This window comes from Colobus angolensis, unplaced genomic scaffold (assembly GCF_000951035.1).
Source record: "Colobus angolensis palliatus isolate OR3802 unplaced genomic scaffold, Cang.pa_1.0 Scaffold360, whole genome shotgun sequence".
NCBI classification, from domain to species: Eukaryota; Metazoa; Chordata; class Mammalia; order Primates; family Cercopithecidae; genus Colobus; species Colobus angolensis.
This window is the reverse complement of record NW_012116933.1, coordinates 1,303,017-1,321,297: the sequence shown is the minus strand read 5'-3', so window position 1 is coordinate 1,321,297 and position 18,281 is coordinate 1,303,017. Positions and strand designations below refer to the sequence as shown.

At 36.0% G+C, this 18,281-nt stretch overlaps 1 protein-coding gene across 1 annotated transcript in view; it reads left to right on the top strand.

Moving 5' to 3' along the window:
• Positions 1-6: 6 nt before the first annotated feature.
• USP25 (ubiquitin specific peptidase 25) overlaps positions 7-18,281 on the top strand; it is a 144,110-nt gene continuing 125,835 nt past the window's right edge. The window contains exon 1 of the mRNA XM_011953426.1: positions 7-130. The gene's annotated coding sequence lies outside the window, so the exon portion shown is untranslated. The remainder of the gene's footprint in view (positions 131-18,281) is intronic.

The window sequence follows — 18,281 nt, the reverse complement described above, 5'->3', positions numbered from 1 at the left end:
TCACCCCCCGCCCCTGCCCATCTCCTCGGGGGCGTCGCGCCCAGTGCCCAGCTGCGTGTGGGAAGCAGAGTGTAGTTTGCGGGCTTCAGTCCACTTCTGCCGATTGTTTTCCCGTAGCAGACGGTGCCAGGTATTGAGAGCGACCCTCACATTCCCACAGTGCTCTGTGTGGCTTCTTAATGAAACTTTATTCTCTCCCCTTAAATAAGAAAGAATAGCCAGTTGTCATCCTTTCTGAACCCATTTTGTCTTTCGAAGGCAGTAGTGTTACAGGCCTGCTGTTTTGCAAAACGGTCTCCACCAAAATCGAATTACCTGCCTCGCGGGGCAGGCGTGTTGACCAGGTGGACTCCAGAAGTAGGTGGTTTGCTTGGTTTCTTTTCCTTTTAAGGTTTCCCTTTTCTCTTCTTCTTTTTGCTTTTTTTTTTTTTTTTTCAGCATAGTAACTGTCCCTAAGAGAGGAAACCTTTCTGGCCATGTTGTTCCAGAAATCTTTTGTCCCCTAAGTTTGACCTTGTTCCTTCGTTCACTCTTTACTCTTGCATCAGTCACACATTCAAATGGTCACTCACTAAAGAAAACCGTTTAAAAAAAACTGTGAAGCTTTATATCTTTAAAGTGAATAGTGAGAGATCATTCTGCTGTTTTAGACTTTGCTTTCAGAATCTTAAGTGCACTATCATGGCTTGCACCATATTCTGAAGAGTAGTTGGCCATAATTTCATTTCTTTTTTTACTTTTTCATTTGTGTGAAAAGCATTTTGGGCAAAAGGGTCAACCGTGCCTTAGTCGTGTTGGAATTACGGGGACAATTAGGGTTTACTGTGATCAACCACCAGAGTTGTGTTTGGTTAATCTGGGTGAGTAATGAATGCCCCACCCTGGTGTAGTTTTGGTGTAGCAATATTCTGTCTGTGCTTGACTTTACAATAAGACCTGTTCTAAAATGGGCTGTCTGCATGCAGCCTGCTAAGTTTTTGCTTTGAGATTATTTTTAGAATTTTATGATACTGCTTGAAAGTAGTCGAAGATACTCAAGAAGTTTGGAAAGCAAGGATAGTGCATTGTTATTTTAGGCACGTTGGGAAAGTTGTTTTTGAGACTCGTATGTTAGTTGATATTCCTGGTAAAGTTAGAAGGATATTGCACACTGCACTTTCTTTACGGTGAAATAATTCAAGACTTAATCATGAGAGTTTAAAAGAGTTTACTTCCTAATCCTCCCTATTCTATTTTGAATACCTTCAAATTTAGTTTTTAAAGACTTAAGGCTTAGGAAAGACCACATGGTCATGTGAATACTAAGCACTGTTTAATATGTATGGTACCATTTGTTTATAATTGTCTTCAATGTTGAATATTAAAGTCTGTTTCAAAGTGAGAAATAACAAATTTTTCACATCTCCTAAGTTTGAACAATGGGAAGAACTTTGTAAGTTTGGGAATTTTTTTTTTTTCATTTGATTTTGACTAAACTGCATTAAATAACTATGCAGGCTCTGTTGCATGGTTCAGAGGTTATGCATAAAATTGTGGAATCAAGAATCATGCAGTGAGCTGAGATCCGGCCACTGCACTACAGCCTGGGTGACAGAGCGAGACTCCGTCTCAAAAAAAAAAAAGAATCAAGTTAACGAAAGTGATCTTGGCTGTCAAGTCCAATTTCCTACTTTAATTAATCCGCTCTTCACACAAAGGGAGTAGTAGTTAATTCAAAATATCGTTATGATGTTATTTTTAGTATGGGTGTGTTTTAGATCGTTTCATTGTTATTGGGGTTTTTTTAGATAAACTTTTATACTTCCATACTATTTAGATTGTTTTACGAAAGAAACACTTAAATGTGTTTGCTTTCCATATTAATATACGATTGCTTTATTACTCATATTAGAACTATTTAAAAATATTTATATGGATATAAATAAACCATCTACCTCAATAAGTTGACAGATTTAAATCCATCAAGCTAGTAACCAGGAAGCGCACTTAAAACTGGTAACTAGGAAGTGGACTTCACACTTAGAAGAAACAAAAGTGAAAGTCTGTTTTTACTCAGACACTTTATGGGTTATCTAAAAGGAGAGATGTGTAGTGTGTATTGCATAGCCAACATTTTAGCCAGTTTTCTTCTCACCTTAAAAAATTGTGTGTACGTATGTGTTTTTAAATTTTAAGTAAATAGCTGTATTTTGGTAGTCGGAATGGTTTCTTATATTTTCAAGAGTTTTTAAACTTTTATTTTGCAGATGGATGTAAGTTTTCTTTTGTTGTTTGCAGCAAACTTTCATGGTTTTTTTGCTTCACCTATAGAATTCATCAGTCTTTGTCACAATGTAGTATGATAAGGCAAGGGGCTGCCTTTCCCTTTTGATGTGTTCTTTGCTTGATTGCTGGAGTTTGGCCAACCCAGGGACTTATGAGATGTAGTAAAACTGCAGAAAGCTGCTTTTCTGAGGTTTAAATATTTCAGGTGAGGTGCAGTTGGCAGCAGATTAGTTAAATCCTGTGATAATTTTGGTTTTGGACATGTATCTTCAGCCTTTATGCTTCATATTTACCAAAGTGTAGGAGCCTTAGATCTCAGAAATTTGATACATAGATTCAAGTTCCAAATGAGGATACTCCATGGCGGCACCCCCCGCCCCCCCACCCCCCGCCCCGCAATCTAAGCAGGTGAACCAAGCTAGTATTCTTTAGGGCAGTTATTATTGGGAGGAGGTTTGCTCCCAGGGACCAAATTAATTTCCAAAGTGAAATGAACAGGATACTGTTTACATTAAATGTGTCCTTCTGAGTTGAATAAAATATGTTGTTTCACTGTAGGGCTTAGAACAGTTCTTTACACATAGTAGGACTGAGCAAATGTTTGATGAATGAAATAAGTGAATGGTTTCCAAAAGGAATATGTAAGTACAGTACTTAGTTTCCTAACCGAATCTTGAAATTTAAAAGTTATTAAGAAACAATGAGGCTGGGCGTGGTGACTCACGCTTGTCATTGCAGCGCCTGGGGAGGCTGAGGTGGGAGGATCACTTGAAGCCAGGAGTTCAAAACCAGCCTAGGCAACAAAATGACACCCTGTCTCTTAAAATGGTCAGGCCTGGTGGCTCCCACCTATAATCCCAGCACTTTGGGAAGGTGAGGCTGGGGGATCACGAGGTCAGGAGTTCGAGACCAGCCTGACCAACATGGTGAAACCCAGTTTCTACTAAAAATACAAAAATTAGCCAGGTGTGGTGGCACACGCCTGTAATCCCAGCTACTCAGGAGGCTGAGGCAGGAGAATCACTTGAACTCAGGAGGCGGAGGTTGCAGTGAGCCAAGATCATGCCACTGCACTCCAGCCTGGGCAGCGGAGCAAGACTCCATCTCAAAAAACCAAAAAACCAAACCACAACAAAACAGAACAACGAAAGCTTGAAAAACTGTGTTCATGCTAGGAGAATAGGCAGTGGTAGTGAAAGAATGTGGGCTAGATCTCAAACCACCTTTTTGTCACCTTGGGCAAGTCATTAAGTGCTTCTGAAGGTTCTTTTTAAACATTAGTATGATTAGATATGAGCAACTTCTTTAGATTCGATTGTTTAGTGGTCCTAAGCAAGTGTTCTGTATAGGGAGAATAAAAAAGAAATAGTGTAGAATGGAGGCAGAGGAATCTAACAGATCTACAGTCAACTTTCACTGAATTCCTCAAAAGATGAGGGTTAGGTGGGAAGGTTGTCATAGATTAAGCAAGTTTAAGAGTTAAAACTTGAAAAACAATGCAGACTGGATTCAGGGTAAATTTCTTAGTTAAAATAACGTGTATTTTCCAATTTAGGATTATCTGAGGTTATAAAACTATACCATGCAGCATTTGATAGTTAACATTACTTAAATCACTTTAAATGTTACATAAAGGGAATATTACTTTATTAGGGATCAGTTGGTTATCTTATTATTAGTATAAGACATGATTTGGGCAGAGAGATAGGTTTCCAGCTATTTATTCCTTTTCTTATTCTTTCCTTTTCACACCTAATTTTGACACATATACTCACATTGTATCCAGCCTTCTAAATGAATTCACATCATTTCTAATAAATATTCTGTTGATTTTCTTCAATATTGTATGTATACAGTCCATATCCTTTACAAATACTTAATATTCTGATCTCTTTCTTGTCATTATTTTTACCACTTATTTAAGTTTACAGAATGCTGCTACAATTTATGTTAGTTTCTATTATATATTGTTTCCTTATAATACGGAAATTTTCATATATTTGTAAGTTTTGTAAATGTTTCAAAACTGGATTTAGATGTGGACAATCATGTCTTTTTTTTGCAGTGAATGATATTTTGTATGTCAGTAATGTAAGAACCATTTGTACATAAGATATATGAATATTTACTATATAATCTGTGTAAGGCACTGTGCTGAGTCTTCTTACAAACTTTTTTCTTTTAATCTTCCCAACCACCTTATGAAGTGAGTACTATTTTTCTCCTTTCTGTTGAAGCTGAAGAAACAGTATTGGAGAACTAAAGCAACATTTCATCTCAAGTATGTATTAAGGGTCGGATAAATTCAAAATCATGTGATACACAAGCCCCTGCTCTTAACCACAATGTTGTATTGTTTTGGCTGTCCTTGAATTCCTGATAAAACTCCATTTGGGCATGTTGCTTTACTATTTTAATGTGTCTCTACATTTAATATAATACATTTAAACCTAGAATTTAGTATACAATTGGCCTTCTGTATCCACAGGTTCTGAATCCCTAGATTCAACCAACTGTAGATTGAAAATATTCCGGGAAAAAAAAGCGTGTTGCATCTGTACGGAACATGTACAGTCTTATTTTGGTCATTACTCCCTAAACAATACAGTATAACAACTATTTATGTAGCATTTACATTGTTTTAGGTATTATAAGTAATCTAGAAATGATTTAAAGTATACTGGAGGATGTGTAGATGTGTAAGTTACAGGCAAATATTATACCATTTTATATAAAAGACTTGTACATTCGCAGATTTTGGCTTCTTTGGGGGTCATGGAACCAGTCCTCCTTGGATTCTTTAATGAGATTGGTTACAAGGTTTGGTGTGCCTATAAGGGCTATTAAGATAAGGTTACCTCATAAAATGATTCTGTGTTTTCCTGTGGAATTGTTCTGTTGGAATTCCGTTGGAATTGTTCAGTGTAGGATTATGTTGAGTCATTCAAAATTGATGGTGTATGATCCTTTTTGGTTTGAAAAATTAGATATGGTGCAGTTGAAGTACTTGTTACTTGAAGATTTCCTGAACGTGACTGTATCAGGGTTGAGTTGCTCATTTAGAGCAAATTTTAGGTAAAGTTTCCAAATTTTGCTTATTGTCTTTTAAATTTTCTGTGTTTTCTAGGGTTAATTTTTAAGTTTTATAGTTCTATAAAATTCTAAATATCATTTAGGTTTCTATATCGGTCTAAAGTTTTCTCCTAAATCTGTGTGTGTGTGTATGTGTATACATACCTATATAGACATGCCATTTTTTTTTAATTTCTACTTGTTTTGTTGTCAATAGTGTTTGCCAGATGCTGATCTTATTTCCTGCTTTTTTTTTTTTTTTTTTTTGAAAAAGAGTCTCTCTGTCATCAAGGCTGGAGTGCAGTGGTGCAGTCTTAGCTCACTGCAACTTCTGCCTCCCAGGTTCAAGTGATTCTCCTGCCTCAGCCTTCCAAGTAGCTGGGACTACAGGCATACACCACCATGCCCAGCTACTTTTTGTAATTTTAGTAGAGACGGAGTTTCACCGTGTTGGCCAGGCTGGTCTTAAACTCTTGACCCCAAGTGATCAGCCTGCCTTGGCCTCCTGAAGTGCTGGGCGATTTCTCTTTGTATTTTTAATGGATCCAATCCAAACTTGTGTTTTTGTCTTTTAGAATTTAACCATGCACATGTGGTGATAACTGATAAATTTAATCTGTTTATTGTCATCTGATTATCCATTTATTAGTCTTGTTTTCTCCATTCAGTTTTGATGGATAGACCAAATTTTCATTGTATCACCACCACCATGCTTGTTTTTAACGTTTTCGTTTCAATTTTGGTTCTCTTAATTTTAAACAGATATTTTTATAATATAAAATTTTGATAATATAAAACATTAATAACTTTTTCGATAATATAAAAAATTAACTTTTTTCCCCACCCATTTGCCCCAAATTAGGTAAGACATTTTAGCATATTTTTTCTTTTAATATTCCTAGTTTTGTTGGGATAATATAGAATTGTAATTCTAGATGCTGAATTTTCTTAGTGTTGCAGATGCATTATTAGTAGCTAATTGGTTTTTTTAAATTAACTAATTTTAACTGTATTTTTTGGTCTGTTGTATAATGCTTTTTGATGGTTTGATGTCACTATACTTTTTTTTTTTTTTGGCAGATAAATTAACTCTGTATTACCTTGTAAGATTTTACTCTTTGTTTTTAAGATTTCAGAAATTTCACTAGCATGTGTTTATGTATGTATCTTTTTAATGATCCTGCCTAGGATTTTTGATCTGAAATCTGTGTTCTCAGGAATTTTTCTCCCACTATTTTCCTCTTCTTCATTTAAAACTACATTATTTGGATTCTATACATCACTTATCTTTCTTCCTGGCTTCAAATGTTTCTTCTCTCCCTTTTTGCCGGTATACTGTGATAACTTTTTAGTGTGATTGTCTAGATTATTATTTTTGTAATGCCCGTTCTGTATTGACTACCCTTATATGTGGTCAGTTTACAAAGAGTTTGTTTTTAATAATATACATTTTTAGTTTGATTTTGAAGTACACATAATTGAATTAATTTTACCAGTTGTGTCATGATCAGCTCTTCGTGCAAATGTGTTTTCATTTATTTGTTTAAATTGCTTATTTTAAATAATAAACACATGAACCCCCTATTTAAAACAGAAGCTGGAACTTTGATAATAACCTATATCCCTTATCCTATCCCAATTTCATTTAAGATTATCATCTTGAATCCTCTGTTCATCTTCCTGTTGATTTGTTGCATCTATATGAATAGCTGAATGTATTTTTTTTAATGTTAGTTGTTTTAACTTAAAAATTTTAAGACTTATTCCTGCTACAATATGTAGAAGGTTCATCTGTATTTTTAAGTAAGAGTTTTAAAGTTATATTTGCAACATTTTAGACCTTTTTTCATCTGTACTTGGGGTTTGTATATGGTATGAGGTAGGGATACAGTTTTGTTTTCATCATATGCAGATTGAGTCTCTCATATCCAAAATGCTTGGGAGCAGAAGTGTTTTGGATTTTGGACTTTTTTTTCCCTTCAGATTTTGGAATATTTGTATTTTACTTACCTGAGTTGGGTAAATATCCTAAATTTGAAAATCTGAAACCTGAAGTAAGCCAGTGAGCATTTCCTTTCAGCATCTTGTTGGTGCTCAAAACATTTAGAGTTTTCAAATTGTGGAGCATTTCTTATTTCTGGCTTGGAGTTTTGGGATGTGTAACCTGTAAATGATTTTAAAAATTTCTTTTGTTAACCTTGCTTTATTGAAAAGTTAATGCTGTTTTCCACTGAATTGATATGCCATCTTTGTCATATATACAAAAGTTTAATGCAGAATTTTTTTTTCTCTTTCCTTGACTGATTCTTTTTCATCAATCATTTTGTGAATATCATCCTGTATTCATTGTTGTTGCTTTAGAATAATCTCATACTGGAAAAGAAAGTTCTTTTGACTTTGTTCCTTTTTTTCAGAAGTGATACTTGACTTTTCCTTAGAAATTTTAGAGTAATCGTACCAAGTTCTCTCAAATCCTCTGTGTTTTTGATTAATTTGATTGAATCTATAGATCAATTTGGAATTATTAACATCTTTATGATACAGGATGAGCAGGGTATACTTTTATTTTTGTTAGGTCATGTTTAATATCTCTTGTATGGTTTATAATTTAACACAAAATTATTGTACATCTTTTGTTTTAGGTATTTGATAATTTGTGACAACTGTCACATGGCAGTGCTTTTAAAAATTTGTTATTGGTATATACAAATGCAGCGGTCTTTTGTATATTAATTTTGTATCTAGCCACCTTGCTAAATGTTTCTAATACCTTTTCCAGAGACAATTTTGTACTTTCTGTGTAAAAGATCACATCATGATTAAAAAGTTTTACGTATAATTTCAGTTTTTGTGCATGTACTTTCATTTTTGTCCTGTACTAGCAAATACTTCCAATAAATATTGATTAGAAGTGATAACAGTGAGTATTTTTGTTGTTGCTGATTTAAAAAGACAGTTACCTGCTTTTGTACCTCATGCATTTCTGAAATATTTACATGTGTTAGTTGTGCAGACTTACAAAGTAGGTTCTGTTTAACTAAAAGATACTGTAGTATTTTCAATTGTGATGCTTGCACGTATTTTTTCTTTGGGTACTGGTGATATTTGTTTAAGCTTTCACCTTAGATATCCTGGATGTGGTGGTGGAGGGGTGCTGGTAGTTTGTCAGTCTCTTCTCTATCTTTCTAGGAACTGTGAAGTCAGGCAGGGCACTTTTTTCCTGTATTAGTCGCCCTCACTAATTTCCTTCTCCAGCGGCCACTCAACAATTGATATCTGCCCTGATGTGCTTAGAGTAAGGTGGCTACAGGGTCTTCTTCCCCTGACACTGGCATAATTTTACTCTCTAATGTCATAGAATTGCTTTAAGCCCTGACTTGCAGCAGTGGCCTGCCTTTTTCCTACAATATAATCATTGATTTTTATTATGTATGAAGGACCAAATTTGGCTTGTGAAAGTGAGTTTAGGAATGTCACTATATAATGTGGGCAAGTAGATGACGTGAAAGTTGAATTTATGAAAGGGTGAGGCCTTGCATTTATTTTGGCAGACTTTAATTTCCAAGGATATCATTCTTGTCATGACATTTTGTTTTATATATGTGATAAGTAATTTTTCACTTTTTCTCTTTTTGCCCCTTGATTAACTCTGCTTCAGTACAGACCATCTGCTTTATTTTTAGTTTTTGGTTCTCTGAACTGCTGGATATTTTAAATGTCCAGCAATATTTTCCTTAGTCTTGTTACTATAGGTTTAGATCAGTTTCTTACAATATGGTTTTTGTGGACTATCTTAATTATCTGTAGTGCTTGCTGAAAGAGCAGACTTCTGTGCCTCACCCTAGACCTATTGTTTCAAGATGTTGAGGGTTGGGCTAAAGCATGCTTAATAAGAATCTCAGATTATTCTTCCGTACTTAATGTTTGAGGATCACTGGTTGAAGTTAATTAGTGTTCTTAAAGATAAAAGTGCCTTTAGCACTGTGTAAATTGACTGCAGGGGTCCTTTAGGGATTGAATTATCACAATACACCAAATTTAATATGGAAGCAGGGTCTTTGAACAGACATTGTTTCTTTTGTTTCCGGTGTTTCTCTCCATCAGTGCAGCAACATGTTTCCTTGTAGAGGAGCTGTCTCCTCCCTCAGGCTTTTCTGGCCAACGTTTCTATGGAAATACAAAGCTTCAGGTGGCTAGGTGGGATACTTGCCCCCTCTTACTCCTGGGGGCGCAAATAAGTTGAATCGATGCGTTAAGGAGTTGGAAAATGATTGTATGTGCTAAAGTTGTAATCTTCCTGTTTCTTTCTGGCCTTTTTTTTTGTGTGTGTGTGTGTGTGTGTATTTGTATATGAATAATTCCTATAGGATTTTTCGGGGGGGGGGCTAACCATAGCATATGAAAACTTATGAACAACTTAAAGAAATATATTAATATTTCTATTCTTTGTACCATTTTAGACATGAAATAGAATATCTATTGTCCTGGAAGTTTCCTTTATTCCTCACTCATACTGTCCCTCTTTTCTACACCACCCCCCGCCCCCACACTACTGCTGTCTTGACTTTTTTCAAGTTAATGTTATTGTGGTATGATTTACACTGAAAGTGTGTAATTTGATGAATTTGGCCATACAGAACATTTCTGTCCCTCCACAAAATTTGTCCTGTATCACCTTTCTCATTAATTATCAACACCCTCGTTATTTCAGGCAACTGTTGATCTGATTTTTATTACTGTACATCAGTTTTGGCTCTTCTGTGTCTTCACATAAATAGATTTGTTTATGCAAAATTTCTTTTTTTTTTCTCACATCTGGCTGCTTTTGCTCAGCAAAATGCTTTTGAGATTCAGCCATGTTTTATTGCATGTATCAGTATGTTTCTTTTTACTGCGGAGTAATATTGTATAAATATTCTCACATCTGTGTATTCATGTACCTTTTGATGTACTTGTGTTTTTTCCCCCAGTTTTTGACCCATATGTAGTGTTATGTGTACATTTCTAAGCAAGTCTTTGAGACGTATTTCTATTTCTCTTGGGCAAATACATAGGTGTAGAATTGTTGTAATACTAAATTGTTATCCAAATCAGTTGTATCATTGTACATTCTTATTAGCAACATAGGAGAATTTCAGGTGGTCTACATTTTTGCCAACACCTGGGGATTTTTAATCTTTTATGTTTTAGCCGTTTAGTGAATACGTAGTGTTAACCTCATTGTGATAGTAATGTATATTTCCTGAATGACTAATGATTTTGGACATCTTTCATGTGCTTGTTGGCCAGTTTGAGGATGATTTTTTTTTAACATTGCTTCTCATACATTATCCAGTTTTAACACTCCTACATAATAGCAATCACAATAGCTACATTCTTCCAAGTCTTAAAATGGCAAAAATGTCAGAGATGTAGCTAAAGGTAAAACACTCCAGGACCAAGTGCTAATATGTTCACAGAACAAATTGAGATTGCACATTTGTTTTTTGTTTGTTTAAACTAACACCTGATAAAAAGGTGCATTGTTGAAAAATGGGAACTCATTTCTTCATCATGCCTCAAAGTAAATATTAAATTTATCTCTTTAACAATTAATTGCACACATATACAAGAAATCTTTATGATGCGTATTTTATTACACAGGGTACAAAAATAATTTCACATTTTAATTGGGTTGGAAGTTTGAAAAGAACATGGAGCAGTTGCAGGGGTGGGATGAACTGTGGTGAGGTAAGTAAATTGGACAGAAATTGGGCAGAAAGATATTTCCTTTTTTTTTTTTTTTTACAGTTTTTCATCTGTCTGAAGACAGGGAAGAAGAGGAATCTGAATTGGAAAAACCCCAGCTACTCAGGACGTTGGGACAGGAAAATTTTTACTAGAGACGGGGTTTTGCCATGTCATTCAGGCGAGTCTTGAACCCCTGACCTCAGGCCCACCCGCCTCAGCCTCCCAAAGTGCTGGGATTACAGGCGTGAGCCACTGCACCTGGCCGGGTGTGCAGTTTTTGGATGAAAGTAAATGCTCTTCCAAGCATTTCTTGCATGAACAGAAGAGTGGGTAGAATTCTCTCAGTTTGCTGTCTAAAGCAAGAGGGCTGACTAACCACTTTAGGGCTGCTGCCTCTGCCCCCACCACCACCCTACTCCCTCTCTTTCTCCTCTTTCCTATTCTCCCCTCCCTTCTCCCTCCTCCTTTTCCTGAGTGCTGATGCTGTTCTTCCTTAAGCTTCTAAGCTGGGGGTCTTTTATGGTGTGGGTAAGGAAGGTGTGAGAGGCAGGCAGGTGATGTTGCAGGAGAGCTAGTAGGAACCCAGGGCTTCTGTCTTTTACTTATTGACCATTTTTATGTCTTCTTTTTAACATGTTAAGATTATTTCCCAATTTCTTAGTTGGGTTATCTTCTTGCTGTTGAGTTGTAGGAATTCTTTATATGTTGGGTGTGTTTTATCATGTGTATGTAATTGCAAATACTTTCTCCCAATGTGTGGCTTGTATTTGTATTTTCTTAACAGTTTCTTTGAAGTTGAAGTATTTTAATATTGATTGTTTAATTTACTTTTATGGTTAGTGCTTTACCCTTTTTCTTGAAACTTAGTTTGTAAACCTTTTTTTCTCCCTGTGTTTTGTTCTAGAAGTTTTGTCGTTTTAGGTTTATGATCCATTTGGAATTCATTTCTATGTGTGTTCTGAGGTGTGAGAGTCAAAGTTCATTTATTGCATGTGGATATCTAACTGTCCCAGCACCTACTTTTGAAAAAGCTGTCCTTTCATCGTTGAATTACATTGGTACCTTTCTGGAAAATTAATTGACCATGTATGAATGAGTTTATTTTTGAATTCTGTTCCTTTCTATCCTTATGCTGTGCCATACTGTCTTGATTACTGTGGTTTTGAAATGTGGGTAAATGTAAGTTCTTCAACATTGTTCTTGTTAGAAATTTGTTTTGGCTATTCTAGATTGTTTTGCATTTCCAAATACAATTCTGAAGCACTTTGAACAGTTGGACAAAGAGCCTGCTGGGAGTTTTGAGTGGGATTATGTTGGATATATAGATTCATTCTGACTGTTTGGACATCTTTACAGTATTTTAGCCTTTCAATCCAAGAACAGATATATTTCTCCATTTATTTAGGTTTTATTTTTTAACAGTTTAGTTTAAAAGTCTTTTCATATCTTTTGTTAGAGATGACTTTTTTGATGCTATTGTAAATGTTATTTTTTACCTTTTTTTTTTTTTGAGACGCAGTCTCATTTTGTCCCCAGGCTGGAGTGCAGTGGTGCGATCTCGGCTCCCTGCAACCTCTGCCTCCCAGGTTCAAGTGATTTTCCTGCTTCAGCCTTCCTGGTAGCTGGGACTACAGGTGCGTGCCACCATGCTTGGCTAATTTTTTGTATTTTTAGTACAGATGGGGTTTCACTGTGTTATAGCCAGGATGGTCTCGATCTCTGGACCACGTGATCCACCAGCCTCGGCCTCCCAAAGTGCTGGGATTACAGTTGTGAGCCCCTGTGCCCTGGCAGTATTTTTTAGTTTTATATTCCAATTGTTTTTTGCTGGTTTAGAGAATGTGGTTGATTTTTGCATATGAAGCTTGTATCTGCTACTTTGTGAAATTCACTTATTCTAATTATTTACCACCTTTATTCATTTTAAAAATTGTACTCTTTGGAGTCTTCTGTAAAATGTTTAATAGAAGTGGTGGTGACAGACGTCTTTGTCTTGTTCCCAATTTTATATGGAAATCTGTCTTTTACTAAGTATGATTTTAGTTGTTGCACTTTTTGTTAAAAATGTTGTTATTGTTCATTTATACTTCTAGATATACTACAGCTTAACCATTCTACAGTTAAACTATTTGTTTATCTTTTTATATGTTTATGGTCCATTGTGATTCTTTTCTGTGAAATGGACATTTGTTTCTCTTGCCTGTTTTTTCTTTTGGGCTATTTATCTTTTTCTTTATGATTTGAGGTAGTTCTTTATGGTTTAGATACTACTTTTGTTTTTCTATTTATAGTAATCCACCTTTACCCTCATGGAATATGTTCCAAGACCCCCAGTGGATGCCTGAAACTGGCTAGTATTGAACCATGTATATAGTATATTTTAAAAGAGATTACATTCACATAACATATGTGTTTTCAAAATATTTGAAATAGTATGCCGTATATAGTATGGTTCAATACTATATAGAATATAGTATGTATGGTTTTTTCTTATATATACTTACCTGTGATTAAGTTTAATGTATAAATTAGGTACAGTAGAGACTAACAATAATAACTAATAATGAAATAGAACAACTATGGTAATATAATGTGTGAATGTAATCTTTTTCAAAAATACCCGATAACTGAGATGGCTGCTGACTACTAAGTGGGTGGTATACACAGTGTGGATATGTTGGACCAAAGGAAGACTCATGTTGTGGGTGGCATGGAGTGAGATTTCATTATGCGCAGCACTCAGAATACTGCACAATTGAAAACATCGTTTCTGGAATTTTTCATATTTTTGAACTGCACTTGACCATTGGTAACTGAAACTTCAAAAAGTGAAACGAGAAGGGGAAACTTCTGTGTGTGTTTTCCAGATATTTTCTGTTTTTACAATGTCTTTTTATTTTCTTGATGTTCTTACATGAATAGACATTTTTATTTTTAATTTAATTTTGTATATAATTAGCTTCTTTTAATATTTGAACTTCCATGTCCTGTTTCATAAAGATAGTTTCATTTATTGCCCTCTAAGTGTTTTCTTAATTTGTCTTCATTCAGGATTTAAGTTTCATTCCACTTGGGTTTGATTTTTGCATATTGTTTGAGTAAATGTCAGAATTTATTTTTCTCCTCTGGAGAACCAGCGACTTTATTGAGCAGTTCCTCCTTCCCATTAATAGCCTACCTGACTACAGTATGTATACTTTTTAAATTCTTCACTTGGGACCATTTTAAAGAAAAACAGGTGTTAGGAACTCTCACCCTTGAATTAAAAAATGTATTTTTGAGACAGAGTCTTGCTCTGTTGCCCAGGCTGGAGTGCAGTGGCATAATCATAGCTTGCTTCAGTGTCAAACTCCGGGGCCCACACTATCCTCCCTCCTCGGCCTCCCAAGTAGCTGGGACTACAGGTGTGTACCATCCACCCAGCCATTTTTTAGTTTTTTTTTTTGTAGAGATGGGGTCTTACTCTGTTTGCTGGTCTTGAGTTCTTGGTGTTAAGCAAGCCTTTCACTTTGGCCTTCCAAATCACTGACATTGACAGATATGAACCACTGTGCTCAGCCAAATTAAAATATTTTTATTATGGTTTTACTGAAACTTGTTTAAATATAAACGAGGCATACATTTATTATGTTCTGCTGGGTAACTCTTACGTAATAAGTTGAAAAACCAACTAGTAACTTAAATGTAACCAAAACTACAAAACCGGAGAAATTTAGAATAACAAGGTTAGCTTCATTTGACAGATGGCAGTGTTTTGCAGAATAAATTTGGCATTTGTGGCTTCAACTAAGGAAATTGGTATATGTATTTTAGGATATTGTAATATGTTCAGCTTTTGGGAGTAAATTTTATTTCTGTTGTCATCCATACTACATTTCTGACTTCGTATCTAATTAATAACCATTATTGTAGAGTGAGTGATATTTTTGGTCTTTTTATTGTAAAACTGTAACAGATATGCTCCCAAGTGTTTTTTTTTTTTTTACTTTTTCTTCTTAACCTATAGCTCAATGAATGCCAATATTTCCGTGTTGAACTGAACAGGTTGTGTGATTTAGTGTAGAGTAGGATACTCTTGCTTCTGGAGGGACTCTCCCAAATTTATTTCTTCCTGTAGAGTTCTCTTTACCCTTTAGCAGCCAATCATCTGTTCTTAGTAATAAGAGGTAACAATTATAGCTTACTTTTAAGTTAGCACCAAATAAATATTAGAACTCATGAGTACTTTGCCTTGTGTACATATTTGAGTGCCTGGGCAATCAAGAGAGTGACATACTGTGCAGCGTGATAACTGTTTTTGTAGACATTGTGAAGTAGTATTCTTACACTGAAGTAATAATTGTATTCTAAGTATTGCTTTATTGCTAGTATGTTTCTGCTTTTCTGTGGGACTTTTCCAAGATTTGTCTTTGATTTTCTGATTTCCTCTTTGCAAGCCTTATCGTTGAGAGATTGTATACTGTCTGAGTCATATATGTTCATTACTGTCAAGTATGTGTATTGAGAATGAGTGTAATGTTATATCTTCACATAAATTCTAGTTTTAGGTTTTCAATTGCATTTGTACATTTCTGCTTAGATAGTTATCACACAGTATCATGACCATTCATTTATTGATTCTGCGTTTTAAGCAGATCGAGAAATAGATAACATACAAAAAGCTTTTAAATTGGTAGTGGCTAGAGCCAGAGGTGCACAGATGATATTGAAAGTTAAATAAAGTATTTGTAGGTAGAACTAAGAGGATCTACAAAGACTAGGAAAGATCTTACAAAGAAGGTAATAACTGAAATAAATTGTTGAAGATTTGTCGGCAGGTTGAAGTGTCATTCCAAGTAAAGAGAAGTCTATGAGCAAGTACAAATCTTAAATGATTTAGTGCCTTCTGTTATCTACATGTGGTTTTACTTGGCTGAGTGTGATATAATAATAAATATTTGGTCTTTTTCCCTTGTTCCTGGCATGGAGCCCCTAAAGCCTTTGGAATTTACTATCTGTTCTGTGCTAATCAGATGACTGACCTGGGTCTGGGGTGTTTGGGGAGGAGAGGCTATATAGCTTCAGCTTCAAGGTGGGTGCTCTTTGCCACAGAAACTTATACCTTAATGAAATCTCCAGTGCCATATATATACACACACACACATATATATATGTATGTATTTTTTTTTTTTTCCCCTTGAGCTGGAGTCTCACTCTCTTGCCCAGGCTGGAGTGTAGGAGTGTAGTGGCACGATCTCAGCTCACTGCAACCTCCGTCTCCCTGGTTCAAGCAGTTCTCCTGTCTCAGCTTCTTGAGTAGCTGGGAGTACAGGTGCATGCCACCATGCCTGGCTAATTTTTGTATTTTTAGTAGAGATGGGGTTACACCATATTGGTCAGGCTGGTCTCCATCTCCTGACCTCAGGTGATCCACCTGCATCAGGCTCCCAAAGTGCTGGGATTACAGACATGAGCCACTGTACCCAGCCCCTTATATCCTTTTAATAAGTGTTCAGTAAATAGTAGTTCTATGAAAATGCTCAGCATATATGGTTAACTTGCTCCCCAAATTCTCTTTTTGTTTTGTTTTTTGAGGCAGAGTCTTGCTCTGTTGCCCAGGCTAGAGTGCAGTGGTGTGATCTCGGGTCATTGCAAGCTCCGCCTCCTGGGTTCACGCCATTCTCCTGCCTCAGCCTCACCAGTAGCTGGGACTACAGGCGCCCACCACCAGGCCTGGCTAATTCTTTTGTATTTTTAGTAGAGATGGGGTTTCCTCGTGTCAGCCAGGATGGTCTTGCTGTCCTGACCTTGTGATCTGCCCACCTTAGCCTCCCAAATTGCTGGGATTACAGGTGTGAGCCACCACTCCTAGCCCTTTTTTTTCCTTAAAACTATAGAATTGTATTATTAATGCACTCTTAGTATACAAAAATTGTTTTCAAGGAAGTTGTATCAGGGTCCAATGAGGACAAAGAAAGGACAAAAATTAGAACAAAGAAGACTTGGTATAAAGAAGTATTGACTAGGAACAATGATTGGCTGCTAAAGGGAAAGAGGACTCTGAAGGAAGAAACAAATTTGGGAGAGGCCCTCCGGAAGCCCCAGGTCGCTGAGATTCGATTCTTGTTGGAGAGGTTGTGAATGGAGCCCGCTGGATGGCAGAGCGGTTTGCAGAACTGCTGCAGCTTGGGACATTCCTGCCAGTAGCTCTTTTGAAGTGGTGTAGAGTATGTGCTTTATATCTAGATGAATGGAGTTTCCAAGAGACCACAGGACATATTATATAAGTAATTAGCTTGACCAAAAAACTGTATTTGCTTTAAGAAATTGTGACAAATATAACTGCTAGGAATTACATAGTATTCCGGTTTCAGAGTTCTACTTAGAGCACGTTTATTTTGTTTTATTAGTATAAGGGAGATTATTTTTGGATTATAAGTTAATTAGGCAAACAAGTACAGAAACTGGAGATGCAGAAAGATTTAATTGGACAAGAGAGCTGTAATAGGAATCTGATTATTAGCACCAAAAACAAGTTAAATACATATTTTATTTAAACGGCAGACATGGTGATTCAAGGATATGATTTGATTCATAAAAGTTTTATTTACCTACTTGTTTTCCAGAATATAGGCACTCTAATTTAAAAACAGACTGTGTTCCAAAAGATTTTGCAAGTTGGGTTTTTGGAACTGAAAATACATGTTCCCATAGAAACCATGTTTCCTGGTGGTGTGTTCTTATTTAGAAATGTATTTAACTCTGTGTGAACTTAGCTTATGGTGCTGAGTAACAATATTTTTTGGGATAATTACATTTAGAGTTTCTACTCATGATGCATTTCTTTTATCTACTAATTAATAGGGGTGGGGAATACTCTTTTACATTTTAATTAAAAAAAATTTTTTTTTTGAGATGGAGTTTTGCTCTTGTTGCCCAGGCTGGAGTACAGTGGTGCAATCTCAGCTCACTGCAACCTCCGCCTTCTGGGTTCAGGCGATTCTCCTGCTTCAGCCTCCCGATTTACAGGGATTACAGGCATGTGCCACCACGCCTGGCTAATTTTGTACTTTTGGTAGAGATAGGGTTTCACCATGTTGGTCAGGATGGTCTCGAACTCCTGACCTCAGGTGATCCGCCTGCCTCGGCCTTGCAGTGTTGGGATTATGGGCATGAGCCACCACACCTAGCCAGATGGGGTATACTCTTTTTTTTTCTTTTTTTTTGAGATAGAG